The following is a 19255-nucleotide window of genomic DNA, read 5'->3' as shown; positions in this document are numbered from 1 at the left end:
ATGTCCACATAGCGGTCAATCGGCCAGCGTTACGCACGGTGGATCAGCATTAATGTTTTGAGTGCCGATGACATTTCTGATGGGTCATTGCTGCTGATGCAATTTCGCCAGACCGTTCATCATTGCAAAGCTGGCAATGGGCAAGAGCAAAATCAAAGCTTCGTCTTTGCCTATTATTAAAGGATAGACATGACTAATGGCACAAAATCGATTGTTCAGTTACAGGTAGTGTGATAGCACAGTGGATCTTGATACCAAAGTAGATGGAGTGTTCAAAGTAATTGATAACGTTCTTCAACTTGTATTGACTGATGTGCACTGTCAAAGGAGATGCATTGTTTTGTTTCTATTCCAGTCGATTCATTTTCCGCACTTGGACTTTTTTATGGATATTTAGCTGATGGCTGGACACATTTATTTTTAGGGGGGTGAAAAATTGTATTGATAATTTTGCCTCCAAATTCATCAGGAAAGGTGCAGGTGAGGGGACGGGGAGGGGGTGCTGATAAGATGGTTTGGAAAAGAAATACGTTCATCATAGAATCATAGAATTTAGAGTGCAGAAGGAGGCCATTTGGCCCATCGAGTCTGTACTGGCCCTTGGAAAGAGCACCCTCCACCGGAAAGAAAGCCATGCAGACACCGGGAGAACGTGCAGACTCCACACCGACAGTGACCCAAGCCGGGAATCGAATCAAGCCGGGACCCTGGAGCTGTGAAGCAACTGAGCTAATCATTGTGCTACCGTGCTATCATACTAAACCATCCCACCAATCCCCATCATCATTTTCACTGTCCTCAGTTCAGGTACAGGCGAAGAGGAGCAGGGACCAAATGTAACCGGCACGGCCACATCCGAGGACGCAAACGGCATTTTAATCACGAACATCAACTACACCCAGCATGGTTTCTCGCCCATCAGCAAAACTGGAGACAGCAAGGTCCAAACCTCAGGTAAGGGTTGTTGTTTTTCTATTTGATAGCAGTTCCTTGCAGAACACTCCTCCTGGCTCCTCCTACTTACCCCATTGGAAACGCTCATGACCGCTGACCGGGGCCTAACACCTTCACTAACGTTGACCCATGCTCACCAGCAGCGATGTTATTCCTGGCCAGCTTCAAGCAGGAGTCAGCGTCAGAGATTGCAAATGAGGCCTGCTGTTAAAATTTCACTGGGCCCAAATGCTCCATCTTGGAGGGGTGGGAAGGAGGAAAAGTTTGCCATTGGCTTCAGACCTTCACACTCCATATCCCCACCCAGGTCAAATCAGCCTCATTGCTCGATCATGACAGAAACTAGCGGTAAAGAATTCCAGGCAGGATGATTATTGAGAACAATTATTCTAAAATTAATCATTCAGTTCCTTCAGTACTGAGAGTCAGTCCTTTGGTTTAAACTTCTTGTTCTTTCGATATTGCGAAGAATTTTTAATTCTGTACAATTATCTTGAATGTGCTTGTGTACAATTTACCCAGTTCAGTCATATTCTTACTATTATTAGCACCAACTATTCATTTTATGCCCAAATACTTTGTCCGTCAGTGCAAATCAATATATATATATATATTTGATATAATATATGTATGGTATAATATATATATATTAGGCGCTGGTTTAGCTCACTCAGCTAAATCGCTGGCTTTTAAAGCAGACCAAGGCAGGCCAGCAGCACGGTTCAATTCCCGTACCAGCCTCCCCAGACAGGTGCCGGAATGTGGCGACTAGGGGCTTTTTACAGTAACTTCATTGAAGCCTACTCGTGACAATAAGCAATTTTCATTTTATTTCATGTATCTGACATGCATTTGCATTAACGTGCTAGGAATCAGAGTGAAAGACATGAGGAGGAAATGGCTCGCACGGCACAGGAAAAATATAATATCCTCTTTGGATTAGTGAAACAACAGCTTAAAAAAACATCAAGACCATGGTAACCTGCTGACCATTCTGCGGGTGTATCATTACTTATTGAAACCAACAGTCTATATTGTGACAATGCATCACTTGCAGCCCATTCCAAATTGATGCAGTGTTTGACACAGGTATTGTATCTCACAAGATCTATCGCAATTCAGCGGCGGTGCTTCTGAGGGTATATTAACATGGACTCAGTCCCATTCTTTGTGATGTGCTGACATTCTTTGGGAAACAAAACATGATCAATTGCTCTTTCGCTAGACTGCTCCATCCACGTTGTGAGAGTGGCACGGCCACAGCAGCAAGCTGAGCAAACAGACGTGATGACGTCCAGTTATTCATGGTGCCTCATGGCCATCGCAGAGTGTTTTATTCTGTTGCACAGATAGCCAATGAAGCTGAGCCATCTGCCCGTGGAAATGTTCAAGTTATCACAGTCGATGGCAACGTCACAGACGGTTAGCGGAAACATATCGCAGAGCACCGACTTCATGGATTTTGTTGAAGGACGAAGTTCAACAGCACGAGTACATGAATGTACTTCTTTGAATCTAACATGCACTCACAAAATATGTTTATTTTTGTTACGATTTTGTGTCAGAAATACATTGTAAAAATTGGCTTCCTTTCGTTAAATTGATTAAAATTGATTACAACACAGTGAAACCCCCTTTGGATATTGAGGTCCTCATTTCTTGATTTTCCAGCCTAACCCTGTCCACCTTTCCTTTAAAACGCCATACCACACGTACTGCTAAGTTCACAGTGGGCAGTCAGTGGTCGGGCCCATTAATGATATGCCAACGCCGTTTACTGTGCCATTTGCATACCCACGCCGGTGTGCAGGGTAGAACGCATTCATGCAGTTGTCAAGGGACCAGAGAAAGGCATTCCGTTTTGCGACCGGCGCCAACCTAGATTTTCTGCTGACAACGAATTCTCCACCTGATCGTATTTCACGATTCCGGAGCCACTAGGCGGTGAACCCCGCCCTAAGTGTTCCTGCCAGAACGGAATTCGCTATTCTACTGCGGCACTATTTGTTCCGCGATTCAGGACACACAAATGGGCCAGCACTCTGCCAGCAAGAACCGGAAGCAATTCCTGGCCAAGCAGGCAGAGTAACCACTCGATCCGGAATTAGCGCTAAAGAGCCCGACAAGCTGGAGCTGCTTTTAAACACTCTACTCACCACACAATCATTGCCGCCACAAGACTTCCGGTTGCAGCTATGCCTAGGTAGGTCGCACGGTCGGCAGCTCCCGCCGACAACGGACTTGTGGGCCCTTGTACGGAGCTCCAGCGGCACTTGAACGACAATTCCCGGTGTGGGAAGGCAACAGTAAGGGTCCCCCAGCGCTGTATGGAGTGGACCAGGATTGGGCCGATCAAAAAATCGGCTTTGAAGAGAGGAGAACGGGCGTGAAAATGCAAGATGGCGGTCGGCACGGATCAGGCAGCATGGGCTCAGTGGTCACGGGAGAAGCAGAAGTTTCTTAGGAGCTGCTTCACTAGCTAAAAGCGGAGATGCTGGTCCCTATGAAGGCTTCTATTGAAAGGTTGGTGGAGACCCAGAAGATGCAGGGGACGACGATCAAGGAGATGCAGCAAAAGGCCTCTGACAACGAGGACAAGATTTTGGGCCTGGCGGTTAGAGTGGAGGCGCACGAGGCCCTGCATAAGAGATGGCAGGAGAAGCTGTAAGACCTTGAAAATAGGTCGAGGAGGCAGAACCTGCGGATTCTGGGTCTCCCTGAAGGCGTGGATGAGTCGGATGCAGGTGCGTATGTGACCACGATGCTGGGTGAAGTGTTGGCTAGTGTAGACTTGAGAGATGAACAGACACTTCCAACACTGATGAAGGTTCAACTCAATTTTAATAACTACTTCTAACTAACTAACACATGATGACTGTGGGTCTAAATGATGCTAACTTAAACTAGAGACCTAAACCTTGTCCGAACCAGTTGATTCTCTCAGCGCGTGTTGAAAGTCTTTGCTGGGCTGGATGAGTTCTTGTTACACTCAGAGGCAGCACCCAGAATGAGCGGGGACCGTGGTGCCCTCTGCCTTTATAGTGTGCGTATTCTAATTGGTGATTGGCTGCGGTGTTTGTACATGTTGATTGGTCCCTGTGTGTGTCCATCAGTGTGTGTCTGCACCACGATATACTGGTGAATATTATGACACTGGGAACGCTGATGGGCGCGGGAGCCTTCCCCTGGAGCTGGACGGGGCGCACAGAGTTCTGGCAAGGAAGCCGAAGGCGAACGAGCCGCCGAGACCTATGGTGGTAAGTTTCCACCGCTTCACCGACAAGGAGTGTGTCCTGCGATGGGCAAAGAAGGAATGAAGCAGTAAGTGGGAGAACTGCGAGATCCGTATTTACCAGGACTGGGGTGCAGAGCTGGCTAAGAGGCGTGCAGGATTCAACCAGGCCAAGGCGGTCCTCCACAGCAAAGGGGTGAAGTTCAGGCTGTTGCAACCAGCGAGGCTGTGGGTCACGTACCAGGACCGGCACCATTATTTCGATACGCTGGATGAGGCATGGACTTTTATTAAGAACGAGAAGCTGGACTTGAAATAATGGGCTGTTGTATGTTGTTGAGGAACCCCGGTGGGGCGGTGGGGGGGGCAGTGTTATGTTGGTTTTCGCCCGTGTTTTCTTTTTTTTTTGCCCCTTTGTTCTGGGCCCTCGAGGTTCTGGGTCTGTTTGCTGTTGGTATACAGCTGCGTCACAGGCAGTGGAGACGGGCCGGACAGCGAGAGCAGTTCGCGGGGTGGGGTGTCGCCGCTCATCGTTGGGGATAGCAGCCGAGGTTTGTTTGTTTGTGTGAGCTTTGCTTTCTTGACACACGGGAATAAGGGGGGGGGGGGCTCTCTCTCCCTCACTTGGGTGGGGTGGGGGGAGTGGGTGGGGGAGATTGGAGACCAGTAGAGGGAGCCAACAGTGGAATTGGAGGTAAAGGCTGGAGCGGCCGGTGTCAGCATGAGTCACTTCCGGGAGATCAATGTGTGGGGAGGGGTTTTAAGCGAATGCTTGACTTGGGAGAGGGGGATTGGGGGGGGGGGGCTGGGATGCTGCCTTGCTGGCTGTAGGGGAAGCAACTTTCGGAGTCAAAGGGGGAGTCAGGACTGGGAGTTTCCGGCTGGGGGGGCTGGAGTGTGCAGGAGACGCGGACACGTGGCTGGCCTAAAAAAGGGGTTGGTTTAGCACACTGGGCTAAATCGCTGGCTTTTAAAGCAGACCAAGGTAGGCCAGCAGCACGGTTCAATTCCCGTACCAGCCTCCCCGATCAGGCGCCGGAATGTGGCGACTAGGGGCTTTTCACAGTAACTTCATTGAAGCCTACTTGTGACAATAAGCGATTTTCATTTTCATTTTTCATTTCAATTAACCCTCCGACCAGGCTGATCACGTGGAACGTGAGGGGCCTGAATGGGCTGGTCAAGAGGGCCCGTGTGTTCTCGCACTTGAAGGGGCTCAAGGCAGACGTAGCCATGCTACAAGAAACGCATCTGAAGCTCGCTGATCAAACTAGGCTGAGGAAGGGATGGGTGGGGCACGTCTTTCACTCGGGGCTGGATGCGAAGACCAGGGGGATCGTAATCTTGGTGAGCAAATGGGTGGCATTTGAGGCGGGGGGGTATTGTGGCAGATAAAGGCGGTAGATATATTCTGATGAATGGCAAGCTACAGGGGGTCCGGGTTGTGCTCGTGAATGTGTGTGCCCCGAATTGGGACGATGCGAAGTTTATGAAGCAAATGTTGAGTAAAATTCCGGATCTTGAGTCATGCAGTCTGGTAATGGCGGGGGGGGACTTTAACACGGTCCTGGACCCGGCACTGGACCGGTCTACGTCTAGATCGGGTAAGAGGCCGGCAGCAGCCAAGGTCCAGAGGGGGTTCATGGACCAGATGGGGGGAGTGGACCCGTGGAGATTCGCTCGGCCAAGGGCGAAGGAGTTTTCTTTCTTCTCCCATGTCCACAAAGTATACTCGCTGATCGATTTTTTCGTGGCAGGGCGCTAATCCCGAGAATGGAGGGGGTACAGTACTCAGCCATTGCGGTCTCAGACCATGCTCGCATTGGGTGGAGTTGAGGCTGGGGGCGGAGAGAGGCCAACGTCCTCTATGGAGACTGGACGTAGGACTATTGGCGGATGAGGAGGTCTGTGGGTGGATTAAGAGGAGTATCCAAAACTACGTGGCAACCAATGATACTGGGGAGGTTTCAGTGAGTGTGGTCTGGGAGGCGCTGAAGGCAGTTATCAGGGGGGGGGATCTCATTTTTAATCGGGGCCCACAGAGAGAAGAGGGATAGGATGGAGAGGGAGAGGTTGGTGGGGGAGATACTCAGGGTTGAGGACAAGAGGTATGCGGAGTCCCCCCGAGGAGGGGCTGCGAAAGGAGCGCCAGAGCCTGCAGGCGGAGTTTGACTTGCTTACCACAGGGAAGGCAGAGGCTCAGTTGAGGAAGTTACAAGGAGCAGTGTACGAGTGTGGGGAGAAGGCAAGTAGGATGTGATGTACCATCAATTGAACGCGAGACGAGTTGCTGAACAAAAGTATGGCTTTAACATACTAGATGTTAAGCCCTGCAGTCGATTACAGTAGAAGGACGACCGCCGGGAGTACTGGGTATTTATACCCCGCCCTGGAGGCGGGGTTAACTCAGCCTCTCGACCAATCGGGGAGCCGTCACATGACTGGTCTCAAACAACCGGTCGAGAGGCACATGACTGACCAGGGCCAATGGTAAGCCGGTGTTCTGCACCAATGGCAGGCAGCTATGCTAATCATACCACCACAGGATGCTAGCGCACCAACTATGTAAGTGAGAGGCAGCCAGGGAAATTGGGGGAATTAGGGACAGGGGGGGGGCAACACGGTACTGAACTCGGAAAGGATCAATGAGGTCTTCAAGGATTTTTATGGTAAATTGTATGAGTCAGAACCCCCGGAGGGGAGGGAAGGGATGAAGCAATTCTTGGACCAACTGAGGTTTCCGAAGGTGGAGGAGGAGCTAGTAGAAAGATTAGGGGCCCCGATTGAGTTGGAGGAATTGGTTAAAGATTTGGAGGGTATGCAGTCGGGCAAGGCCCCGGGACCGGACGGATATCCTGTAGAATTCTATAGGAAATTTTCAGAGCTGCTGAGCCCGATATTGCTGAGAACCTTCAACGAGACTAAGGAAAGGGGAACCCTTCCCCCGACTATGTCGCGAGTCTTGATCTCGCTCATCCTTAAGCGAGATAAGGACCTGTTGCAATGTGGCTCCTACAGTCCAATATCGCTCCTTAATGTAGACGCCAAACTGTTGGCCAAGATCCTGGTCACTAGAATTGAGGACTGTGTCCCGGGGGTGATTAATGAGGACCAGACGGGGTTTGTCAAGGGCAGGCAGCTGAACACGAATGTGCGGAGGCTCTTGAACATGATCATGATGCCCTCGGAAGGAGGGGATGCAGAAGTGGTGGCTGCATCGTGTTTTACTGTACGCGGATGACCTGCTCCTGTATATTTCAGATCCGGTGGAGGGGATGGGGGAGGTCATGCAGATCCTAAAAGGTTTCAGGGATTTCTCGGGGTGGACGGAGGGTTTCTAAGCTGGCACAGAGCGGGTATCAAAAGGATGGGGGGCTTGTTTATAGATGGGACTTTTGCTAGCCTGAGGGCGCTGGAGGAGAAATTCAGGTTGCCCCCATGGAATACCTTTAGGTACCTGCAAGTCCGCGCTTTCTTGAAGAAGCAGGTGGTGGAATTTCCGCTGCTACCTGCCCGCAGGATACAGGACAGGGTGGTCTCGGGCATGTGGGTAGGAGATGGAAAGGTATCAGACATATACCAGGAGCTGCAGGAGGCAGAGGAGGCCTTGGCGGAGGAGCTGAAGGGCAAGTGGGAGGAGGAGCTGGGTGAGGAGCTGGATTAGGGCCTGTGGGCTGACGTCCTGGGCAGGGTCAATTCCTCTTCATCTTGTGCCAGGCTTAGCTTGATTCAGTTTAAGGTAGTACACCGGGCACACATGACAGCGGCAAGAATGAGAAAGTTCTTTGGGGTGGAGGACAGGTGTGTGAGGTGGTGTTCAGGGAGCCAAGAAAACCATGTCCATATGTTTTGGGCATGCCCTGCACTTAAAGAATTCTGGCGAGGCTTTGCAAAGCGTCTGTCCAAGGTCTTGGACACTCGGGGAAAGCCAAGTGTGGGGATAGTGATATTTGGGGTGTCAGAAGATCCGGGAGCGCAGGAGCCAAAAGAGGCCGGAGTCCTGGCCTTTGCCTCCTCGGTAGCCCGGAGACAGATCTTGTTAATATGGAGGGATGCGAAACCCCCAAGTGTGGAGACTTGGGTCAGTGACATGGCTGGGTTTCTAGGTTTGGAGAGGATAAAGTTTGCCTTGAGAGGGTCCTTGCTGAGGTTCTCCAGGCAGTGGCAACCGTTCCTTGACTTTCTCGTGGAACGTTAAGTGAGGAGGTCAGCAGCAGCAAACGGGTGGGTGGGGGGGACTGTATGGGTTGTAGATAGATTTTTCTTGTAAATGGTCGTTATCCCACCTTGTTTTGTTAAGTTGTTAATTCTTTTTTGTTTGTTTTTTGTTGCCTTTAGTATTGGTTTTGTAAAAATTCTGTACAATTTTGAATACAAACAATTTTAATTTCAAAAATTCATTGCCCCCACGAAATGGCTCAGAGAAGACCTGCCCCCGACTGTGGGAATCTGAACTAGTCCCTCTGCTCCAGAATGGGCTGCAGATTCAAGCCCATCCTCCTGAGTAGCGGCTGGGAGGAGGTTGAAGGGGCAGTCAGTGCTGTCAGTCTCATCAGAAGGTGACAGCTTGTGATCCGGAGGGTTGGGGGTCACTGGTGTGGCCTCTGCCCAGAGAGGGGCAATGTGCAGGGAGGGGTCCAATGGTCCCGGTGCAAGGGTCCTTTGTTCGGGGTGAGCTCTGCTAATCCCCGGCTTCCTCTGCAGTGGGGCTGTGCTTGTAACGAGTGCACTGAGGAGTGCCAACACTTGGTGGGCCCGGTGATTGAGCATGGCCACGTCCATCCCCTTGATGATACGGCTGGGATACGAGGGTTTCCAGAGGGTCTGCCTGGATGGGCTCCCACATCACCTGACACAGTGAGCAGTCAGTAGTATGAGCAGCCAAGAGCCTGTAAGTAACACCTAAGCGGTGCATTTAAATCACATACTGAAGCAATGGCAGTCCGTGCCAGGCCACCCCAATCTCAAGGGGAACACCTCGAGGACTTGGCATCAAGATGTTTCCCACTATTCCCCCCATCCCAGGCAGCCACCTCCCAGCAAGCCCAACAGTGGTGAGTTTATTTAGCCTCTGGCTCCCCCCCCCCCCCCAACAGCCATGGTGCCCAGACCCCACTTATAAATACTTGTACTGCATGATTTCTGCCTGAGAAGGGCGGAGCATCACGGAGGGGCGGAGCATCACGGAGGGGCGGGGCATCACGGAGGGGCGGGGCATCACGGAGGGGCGGGGCATCACGGAGGGGTGGGGCATCACGGAGGGGTGGGGCATCACGGAGGGGTGGAGCATCACGGAGGGGTGGAGCATCACGGAGGGGTGGAGCATCACGGAGGGGTGGAGTATAAAGTGTCCAACCCATTAATGAGATTCAAATCCATGCAAATGATGGTTTTGCATGCAAGAGTGCAAACTTCGCTAACGCCATTAGTGGGAGACCGAAGCATGACGTTGAAATCAGCGCCGGGCGCAAAAACGATGGGCGGGATTCTGTGATCCTGAGACTAGGTGTTGACGCCGTTGGAAACGCCGTCGCGTTTCTCGACGCCGTCAACACGGCCTCAGAATCAGCAATTCAGGCCGCTGCAGGGGGTCAGCACGGCACTGGAGCAGTTCACGCCGCTCCAGCTGCTGATCCCGGCATCAACTGGGCGGCGCGGGATCTGCGCTTGTGCACTGGCGCCAACACGCGCATGCGCCGGCCTTCAACGCGCCGCCCCCGACGCAACATGGCGCAGGGCAACAGGGGCCAGCACAGAAGAAAGGAGGCCCCCAGCCAGAGAGGCCGGACCGCCGATCATTGGGACACGATTGCGGGCCAGGCCACATCGGAGGTCCCCCCCCCCACCCGGGTCGGACCTTCCCCCACAGGCCACCCCCGACCCTTCCACGCCGAGTTTCCGCCAACTGAGGGCAGATGCGGACGGCGCCGGCGGGACTCGGCTTTTTTACGATGGCCGCTTGGCCCATCCCGGGCCGAGAATTGGCCGGCCGGCCGCATAAAGCAGCCACCAACCGGCGCCCTGCCAACCACACCGGTGCCAATGGCACAGATTCTCCGCAGCATCCCGCCATCGGGGCGGCGTGGCTCGATTCGCGCCGGTCGTGGGGATTCTCCGGCCTGGCCCCGGGCTGAAGAAACCCGCCAGTGATTTTTCACGTGTGTGCTATTCTCCGCCCGATCTCAATTCTCACTGCTAGTGGCGAGAAGCAGAGAATTCAGCCCATGATCAACAGTTCTGCTATGAGAGACTCCCACTGTTTCCATGCCAACAACAAGGGCTTAAAAGCCCTGTTATTGACTGTGTTAACAGCCAATAGAATTCAGGAAAGAAGTGGGTAACAAATAGAGAAACTCAATAAATATTACCTTAAAATACAGACACACCTCTCGGAACCCTCTGCCCCAATGTTTGAAGGACTGTCAATCAGCCGAAGGAAAACACTGCTATGAGTTCAGAAAATGCGCGCTACTAATTTAAGAGCAAACAAAATGTACCATTCAGAAAATGCTGAAAATCTCACGACCTTGAAGAATCCCCTATGGACTTCCTAAGGTCTAGTTTCAAAACCTCTGGTTAGGATTCCACACAGGGACAACAATGTAAAGCTCCACTGCATATTTGGAGAATAGAATACATATTTAACCAGCTGTGAAGGCCTTAGTGGGCAAAGTCTTAGTCCGCAATGATGGTGTTCAGCCATTCCGGTTGTATACACAATAGGCTTGCAGGGAAACAGGAATCGAATGGGGGAGTCGGGCTGGCTGGATCGCTCTGCAGGGACTGCCATGGACTTGATGGGCCAGGCAGTCTGCAATGTAAATTATTCAATGACCAAGGCATTATAGACAACTATACCAATCAGCCCCGAGCTGCTGCTTATATATTCCACAGTCTACTGCTTTAGACACATGACAGAGCGGATGGGACCTCGGTTTCATACCTCATCTTAAAAGCAGCACCTCTGACAATGCAGCGCTCCCTCAGTACTTTTATAGGTATAGGATGGATACGTTGGCTTGTAGGGTGATCATTGCTCGGCACAACATCGAGGGCCGAGGGGCCTGTTCTGTGCTGTACTGTTCTATGTTCTATGTTCCCTTGTCCAAATATATACAACATTGGCTCCTTTAGCCCATACACCTGCACGCAGTGAAACAGACAAAAAAAAAGAAAATACAGTCATGAGATTATATCGGCACATGGCCATTTCTTAATTCTGCTACAGTCCTTCTGCCTTCGCAAACTCCTCCGCTGCTTCCGTCGTTCCAAAATAAAAGTCCTTGAGCTTGTAAGTCACCCTCAGCTTCGCTGGATATACAATGCCGCACTGCCCCTTGCTAATGTACAGTGCCCTCTTCACCCGGTTGAAAGCAGCCCGCCTCCTCGCCAGCTCCACCATAAAGTCCTGGTATACACATATACCAGCTCCAGCCCACTGCACCACCCGCTTCTGCTTGGCCCAGCACAGGACCTTCTCCTTCCCACTGTACCTACGGAAGCACAGAGTCACTACCCTTGGCGGCTCACTCGCCTTTGGTACAGGCCTCCACGACCGATGAGCCCGATCCAGTTCATATCGGGAGAGATCCTCCCCCTCCCTCAATAGTTTTGCCAGCATCGCAGAAAAATACTCAGTCGGCCTCGGCCCTTCAACACCTTCAGGCAGCCCCACAATCCTTAAATTCTGTCGCCTGGATCTGTTTTCCAGGTCTTCAATTTTTCCTCGCAGATCCTTGTTAATCTCCATCGTCTTCCACATCTCCTTCCCCATCGAGGTAAGTTGATCACCGTGCTGCAATAATGTCTCCTCCACTTCCTTCAGCGTCTCCGCCACTGCGCTCGCCACCGCCATCACCGGGGAAATCGCCTCCTCCACCAACACACTCAAAACCTCCCTCATCTCCTTCCTCATTGTCTCCATGTATTTTGTAAACTACCTTTCGAATTCCGCAGCCATCACCTTAGTTATTTCTTCAGCCGTAAGCAATGCGGCCTCCCCAGTGCTCCAGCCTCCATTTTGCTTGGTGACCCCACAGTGACCTTTCTATTCCCCGACGAACTTTCAGCTGTTTACACAGCCGTTGTTTTTACTGGTCCTCTACATATCCCTTCCCTGTGCTTTCTCCTGGCCTTTACCGCCTTCGCTGCCCCTAGGACTGGGCGTCAATCCCCGACAATGCCGTTCCGGGTCGGGAGCTCTCCAACGGGCGGCTGCCTCCCGCCCGCCATCACTGGAAGTCCCACTCAGACATCAACTTAAAGATGATTTTCCACTGACGCTACCTGACCTGCTTTGTGTTCCCACCGTTTTCATTTTTTATTTCAGATTTCCACCTTCTCTAGTATTTTGCTTTCATTGTGGCCATGTGCTGTTGCCTAGCAACAGAGGTGCTATAACATAACAGCTGCTGCAAGCGAAATACCCAGTAACAGTGGAAAGATGATGCGACTGGCAGAGTCTCACCACACGCCCATGACCAAGCCTACATGATGATGTGCCAACCTCACGTTGCCCATTTTGGAAAGTTAGTCAACGACAGTGACACCCTACCCTCCCGATCAAAGCAGAAAGGGAGGAATGCATGTTGAATCAAACTGGGCCGCCCTGCCCTTATTCCAGTTGCTGGTTCAGCACTGATGCTGACTGAGGCCTGGGCACAAGCCAGTGATGCCACAGGGAAAGAAGCATGAAAGCCAATCAGAAAAAATATTCAAGAAAGTACGGGCGAGTTTCAGCGAACTCAAGTTAAAGTCCGCTGAACGGCGTGTTTCTCAGCGACTGTCGCGCCAAACAACAGTCCACTATCCAACAGCACTTAGCCACTTTTTTTGGGCCTCGGGCAGACCAGGGTGCCAATTTGTCCGGCAGCCCAATCAATTCCCTCCCCCCTAGCTTTCAGTCCCCCCTCTGCTCTTTTGACCCACCCCCTCATTCCCCCAACCTCGGAAGGACCCCGGGAACCACCCCTTCTCCCCCTCTACCCTGGCAAGACCGCCACGGACCTGACACTTGACAATGCCATGCTGTCACATGGGCACCCTGGCAGTACCCCGGCACCCTGGCAGTACCCCTGGCAGGGTGGCACTGTCAGGGCGCCTGGGTTTCACTGCCAGGCTGGCAGTGCCAGGAATCCACCATGCCCTGTCCCCGACCCCCTGGGGGTCGCCAATGGCCTGGGGGAACCTCCCCAGATGCCCTCAGGCTCATTCAAATATTCAGATCTGCATCTCGCCCAACAAGGGCGAGATCCAGATCACACCAATCACCGTGAGCCAGGTGATTCATAATCGGCCCAGCGCAGGGTCCAATTTGGGGCTCACATGTAATTCACCCAGATCTGCATCGGGGCAACAGAGCCGCTGAATCGCACCCTTCATGTAAGATTGCGTAATGGATGTTACAATATTAGATATGTCCTGTCTTTGTAGATATTTGCACATTCGCCCCGGGTTAGCATGGGTTTCTTCCCACAGTACAAAGATGCGCAGGTTAGGTTACAGGGATGGGGTGGAGAAATGGGCCTAGTCAAGTGCTCTTTCAGAGGATCAGAACAGATCTCATGGGCTGAATGGCCTCCCTCTGGACTGTAGGGATTCTACAAACTGACACAAATAGTTTTCTTCAACTGGCATTTATTTTCCTTTAAACGTAATATACGCTCAAAAAGCAGTAATCAACAAATTTGATTTGGATACTGTTACCTTTTATGATTTAGCCAGCGTGAAAATTGTCCAGGATAAACTGCAGTTCACATGGAATATTTAGTAGAAATATCCAAAAAGAATATGCAACACCTCAAATCTCTTTGATAGAAAGTCCATGTCTTATGATGTTGCCAAAAGATGTGATTCCGAATGTGTTTCATAAGGTTCTGGCCAAGGATGAGGTTTTTGTCAAATAGTCACAGACTCTCACCTTAAATGATCAACTTGCAATATACAGGAAAAATAGTTATTTTAGACATCTTTCCATTTAGTGGGAAATCATTTTAAGATGCAAGCAAGGATTGCAACATAAATAATATATCTTTTATTAGTTCACGAGATGGGGCCATTGATAACTAGGTCAGCCTTTCCTGCCCTTCCCTAATTGCCTCAGAGAAGGTGGCAGTGAGCTGTCTTCTTGAACCACTGAAGTCCATGTAGCGTAGGTACCCTCACAGTGCTGTTAGGAATGGAGTTCGAAGGATTTTGACCCAGCGACTTTGAAGGTAATCAGAATGATGTGTGACTTGGAGGGTAACTTGCCGGTGATGGTGCTCCCATGCACACGCTGCCTTTACCCTTCTAGGTGGTGGAGGTTGTGGGCTTGGAAGGTACTGAGGAAAGAGACTTGATGAGTTGCTGCAGTACATCTTGTAGATGCTGCACACTGCTGCCACTATGCTTCAGTGATGGAGCGAGTGAATGTTTAAGGTGGTGGATGGGGTGGCAATCAAGTGAGCTGCTTTGTCCTGGATGGTGTCAAGTATTTTGAGGGTTGATAGAGCTACACTCATCCAGGCAAGTGGTGTGTTTTCCACTCCTAACTTGTGCCTTGCAGATGGTGTACAGCCTGAGGGGAGCCAACAGGAGAGTTACTCTCCACTGACCTCTCTTACAGTCATGGTGTTTATATGGTTGGTCCAGTTCAGTTTCTGAAGGAGGCCATTCAGTCAAGATATCTGGCAGGTATAAATCAAGCAATTGAAACATGATAAACCTGATGTATAAAATGCTTTGTTAGGACAAGCTATCATACAAATTGCATTAGTTACACTGCAGTGTCAACCCAAAGAATGGTAAATGTGTTTCAAAAATGTCAAGATTCATATATTTTTGGAACATAAATTTTAGCTTGAAGATTAAACTGGAAGATGAATCGAAACGATGGTGAGAATCTGATAAACAATTACCAAAGGTGGCCTGTGGTTATTTAATAACGTCAGAGTGAGAAATTGGAAAGCATTAAACACTGACCCTTTCGGAGTCTTGGTGTAAAGGAGATATGCACTGTTCATGTGGATCCCACAATCAAAGAGATGTTTTAGAAGGTAAAGATAATTAGCTTAAATCTGTATCTGGCACATCCCAGGTGCGCCATGTTGCCATGGGGACAAACCCCCTTTTGTTTGGGTTTTTCTGTGTGCTGCCCTGCAGATGCTGGAACAGCCTAACAATAAGCAGAGGGAAAGCTGTCAAGACTGTAGACCGTGGAGCAAGGAGGTACGATGATATGCATAATGTAAGTTTGTTCATAATGTTATGCATGACCTCCCACTGACACTGTAAACTCATCACGTGTTCTGGAGTCAGGGGTTGATCGTGCTGGGAGATAGATGTACTTGCAGTAGTTCCACAAGTGTTGGTTGTTTGTTAGATAATTTATCCTAGTTATCTTATCATACAGATGGTTCTATAATAAATTATTTTAAACTACATGTTCTGCAGTACGTCTTTCACTTCGACCAGTCTACAGAACATGACAGAAGGCAGCTCAGTCCATGCTTGAGCTGGGATGTCCACAATCATGAGGTGCTTAAGAAACGTTAAATGCTTGTGGAAGAACCCTAAATGTTCTCATATCTTAAAGAATAGCAGGGACACCCAGGAGAATCAAAGTGAATTCCTAAAAGCTGTGGCGCACCTTGCTTTCATCCCAGAAGTGGAAGAACTGTCAAGATCATGGGAAGTATAGTGGAACAGTTGGGTGAAAATAAAATATTATTTTTTTTAAAATAAATTTAGTGTACCCAATTAATTTTTTCCAATTAAGGGACAATTTAGTGTGGCCAATCCACCTACCCAGCACATCTTTGGGTTGTGGGGGCGAAACCCTTGCAAACACGAGGAGAATGTGCAAACTCCACACGGTGAGTGATCCAGAGCTGGAATCGAACCTGGGGCCTCGGCACCGTGAGGCAGCAGTGCTAACCACTGCACCACCGTGATGCCCACAAAAACAAAATATAACAGGGAGTGACACATTAAGATTTTCAGGCTTAAGGATAAGTGTTCACGAAGTATAATTTCAAGTTAATAGTACCTGCTTTGTTTAATTCTTGTTCAGTAAAAGGTTTGTGGCTGAGATTTTCCAGTCCCACCATCGGCGGGCATCGTTACAGGCAGGGCGGGAAAAGACGGAGAGCTTTTTGCCTTTGAACAGCCTCTCAAATTCTCCCAGAAAATCCCAGCTCTTTATTTAAAACGTGGAAACTTGTGGTGTAATTTTTTTCAGTTCACGACTGGCCGTTTGAATTTCTTTTTACAAGTTAGCGGTCTCCCTCGAGATCGTGGCGCACCATTCGCGAAAGCAACCTGGGAGTTCACAAGCAGCTGGTCTGCCTTTGAGAAAAGGGTGTTCTGAAAACTGCTCTTATCATCGTGGACAGCAGGATTCTAAGACCAACTCGGTTCTCACCTCTTCCCCTTTCAGGTTGGTCAGGAGGAAGATGTATGGAAGTTTGGGCTTATTTAATGTTCACGGAACATTTCTATTTATATACTTGTGCGGTCTTCACTCAAACTGAGTTATATATACATTCTCTTAGAAATGTGTCTGCACAAAAAGAATGTTCAAAGAATTTACAACTCAAAATGACAATGAATTCCCCTCTCATTAGCTACAATGTAAAATAAACTGGGCATCACTCCCTAAGATAAGACACTTCTTTAAGGCAACATTAATCAAAAGAATTCAAATAATCACCAGCATCAACTCACCCATATTTCATTTTATTATAAATATCACGGGCCTCACGGTAGCATGGTGGTTAGCATCAATGCTTCACAGCTCCAGGGTCCCAGGTTCGATTCCCGGCTGGGTCACTGTCTGTGTGGAGTCTGCACGTCCTCCCCGTGTGTGCGTGGGTTTCCTCCGGGTGCTCCGGTTTCCTCCCACAGTCCAAAGATGTGCGGGTTAGGTGGATTGGCCATGCTAAATTGCCCGTAGTGTAAGGTTAATGGGGGGGTTGTTGGGTTACGGGTATACGGGTTACGTGGGTTTAAGTAGGGTGATCATTGCTCGGCACAACATCGAGGGCTGAAGGGCCTGTGCTGTGCTGTACTGTTCTATGTTCTATCACTTATATTTTAACGTTGATGGCTGTAAAGGTTTGAAAATACGGCAAATCTATGCTCAATTAACTTATACATTAAAAAAAACACTCTCCCGCCAGATGATCCCACCATGTTTCTACCTAAAATCATGGCAGAGATTTTCTCCAGGTGAAAATGGTCATTTCAGTGGAACAATTCCTTTCGGTCACCCACTCACCAGAATGGACAGTTGGAAAGCCTGGGTGATTCTGGGATCTCCAGTGTTGAAAGAGTTGTGTCCACATGACCGGTGCAATGGGCCGAGGGGCCTTTTTTGTGCTGACTCAAACTCACCTCGGGGGGAGAGAGGGAGGGTGTTCTTTCTGACTCGTAGAGAGTTCTGAAACTACAGGGATTGGTTCCGTGGCACCAAGAAGGGAAAGGTCCTGTCGTTCCCTCAGGCACTTTTCCCAGTCGCAGAATGTTGAAGGGTAGAGCACCAAGGTTCAGTAGTGTCGTGCTGGAAGCAAATGTGGGGAAAGGGAGGCAGTCCTGCCAAAGACGGGATCAGTATCGCTAAGCAGGCACAGCAGTAATCCTTGAAGGATGTAGAGAAGGGCATCAATGAACGCAACGTAGCTCCAAAGAAATGAGCTGAATTTCACACTGCCCACTCAGTGAAACCTGGCTGGCTGAACACTTGAGAGCAACAGGGAAAGGCAGGACAGATAAATATTTCCACTGGTCGGAGATTCTAAAACTAGCGGCATAGTTGAAAAATTAGGGTTAGATCGCTCAGGAGAAATGTCAGGAAGAACTTCTTCACTCAAAGACTGATAGAGGTTTGGAGCTCTCTCCCACAATCATAGAACAGTCACAGAATGTACAATGCAGAAGGAGACCATTCAGCCCATCGAGTCTGCACCGGCCCTTGGAAAGAGCACCCTACTTAAGCCCACGTCTATCCCCGTAACCCAGTAACCCCACCTAACATTTTGGGCATTAAGGGACAATTTAGCATGGTCAATCCACCCAACCTGCACATCTTTGGATTGTGGGAGAAAATCGGAGCACCCGGTGGAAACTGCAAACTCCACATTCACGCAAGGCCAGGATTGAACCTTTGAGCCTGGAGCTGTGAAGCAGCAGAGCCACTGTACCGCCCAAACAGCAGTTGAAGCTAGATCAGTTGTTAATTTTAAATCTGAGATAGATAGATTTCTGTTCAGCAAAAATATTAAGGACCAAAGGCAGGTGTGTGAAGTTAGGTCACAGATCAGCCATGATCTCATTGAATGTCGGGACAGGTTCAAGTGCTGAATTACCTATTCCTATCTTCTTATGTTCCTTTCTATGCTGCCTCCTGCCACTGCGGAAAAAAGTCCAGTTGTGGTGGGTGAAGGCACTTAAATCACCATTAAGATCCACGCTGACACGGGGAGAATGTGCAGACTCCACAAGAATAGTGTCCCGGGACTGGGATTGAACCCTGGTCCTTGGCGCCGGGAGGCAGCAGTGCTAACCACTGTAAAAAAATGAAAAGACCAAAAAATTGGTCTGCTTTAAAAGCCAGCTCTTTAGCCCTGTGCTAAACCTGCCCCTCACATCCATTTCAATATAATTAACGGGCTATAAACCTGATTCACATCAAAAGCAGCTAAATGCTTTCTGCTGTGAATAAGAGGAAGTGAAACCACTTAGCTCCTTTTAATGTGGTGATCTTTTACTGACCTGCCTGGACTACTCTTCAGCTTTAAGACAGGGCTGACTAATGGTGGCCTCTGATGGAGTTCTCTGTTTAGGGTGATTGATGGGGAGCTGATTGGGGGGGGTGGGGGGGGGGGGGGGTGTGTGACGGGGATCTGATGGGGGGGCTGGGAGGTCGAGGGGGGCTGGTTGGGTCACCTTCATAATTGTGTGCTGTGGGAAAAGGGAGTGACCCGCTATTCCTGTGGTGAGGGGAAAGAATTCCCTCCTTATCGGCAGGATGGGAAGAGGCAGTCTTAACGTTGTGGGGGGGGGGGGGGGGGGGGGGGGCCTGTCGCCGGA

General features: G+C 49.9%; 1 protein-coding gene across 1 annotated transcript in view; it reads right to left on the bottom strand.

Moving 5' to 3' along the window:
- The window catches only part of LOC119954216 (neurabin-2-like), a 385075-nt gene that overhangs the window by 203722 nt on the left and 162098 nt on the right, over nt 1-19255 (bottom strand).

The sequence above is a fragment of the Scyliorhinus canicula genome, chromosome 19, assembly GCF_902713615.1.
Source record: "Scyliorhinus canicula chromosome 19, sScyCan1.1, whole genome shotgun sequence".
Classification (NCBI taxonomy): domain Eukaryota; kingdom Metazoa; phylum Chordata; class Chondrichthyes; order Carcharhiniformes; family Scyliorhinidae; genus Scyliorhinus; species Scyliorhinus canicula.
This window is presented reverse-complemented; position numbering and strand designations above follow the sequence as displayed.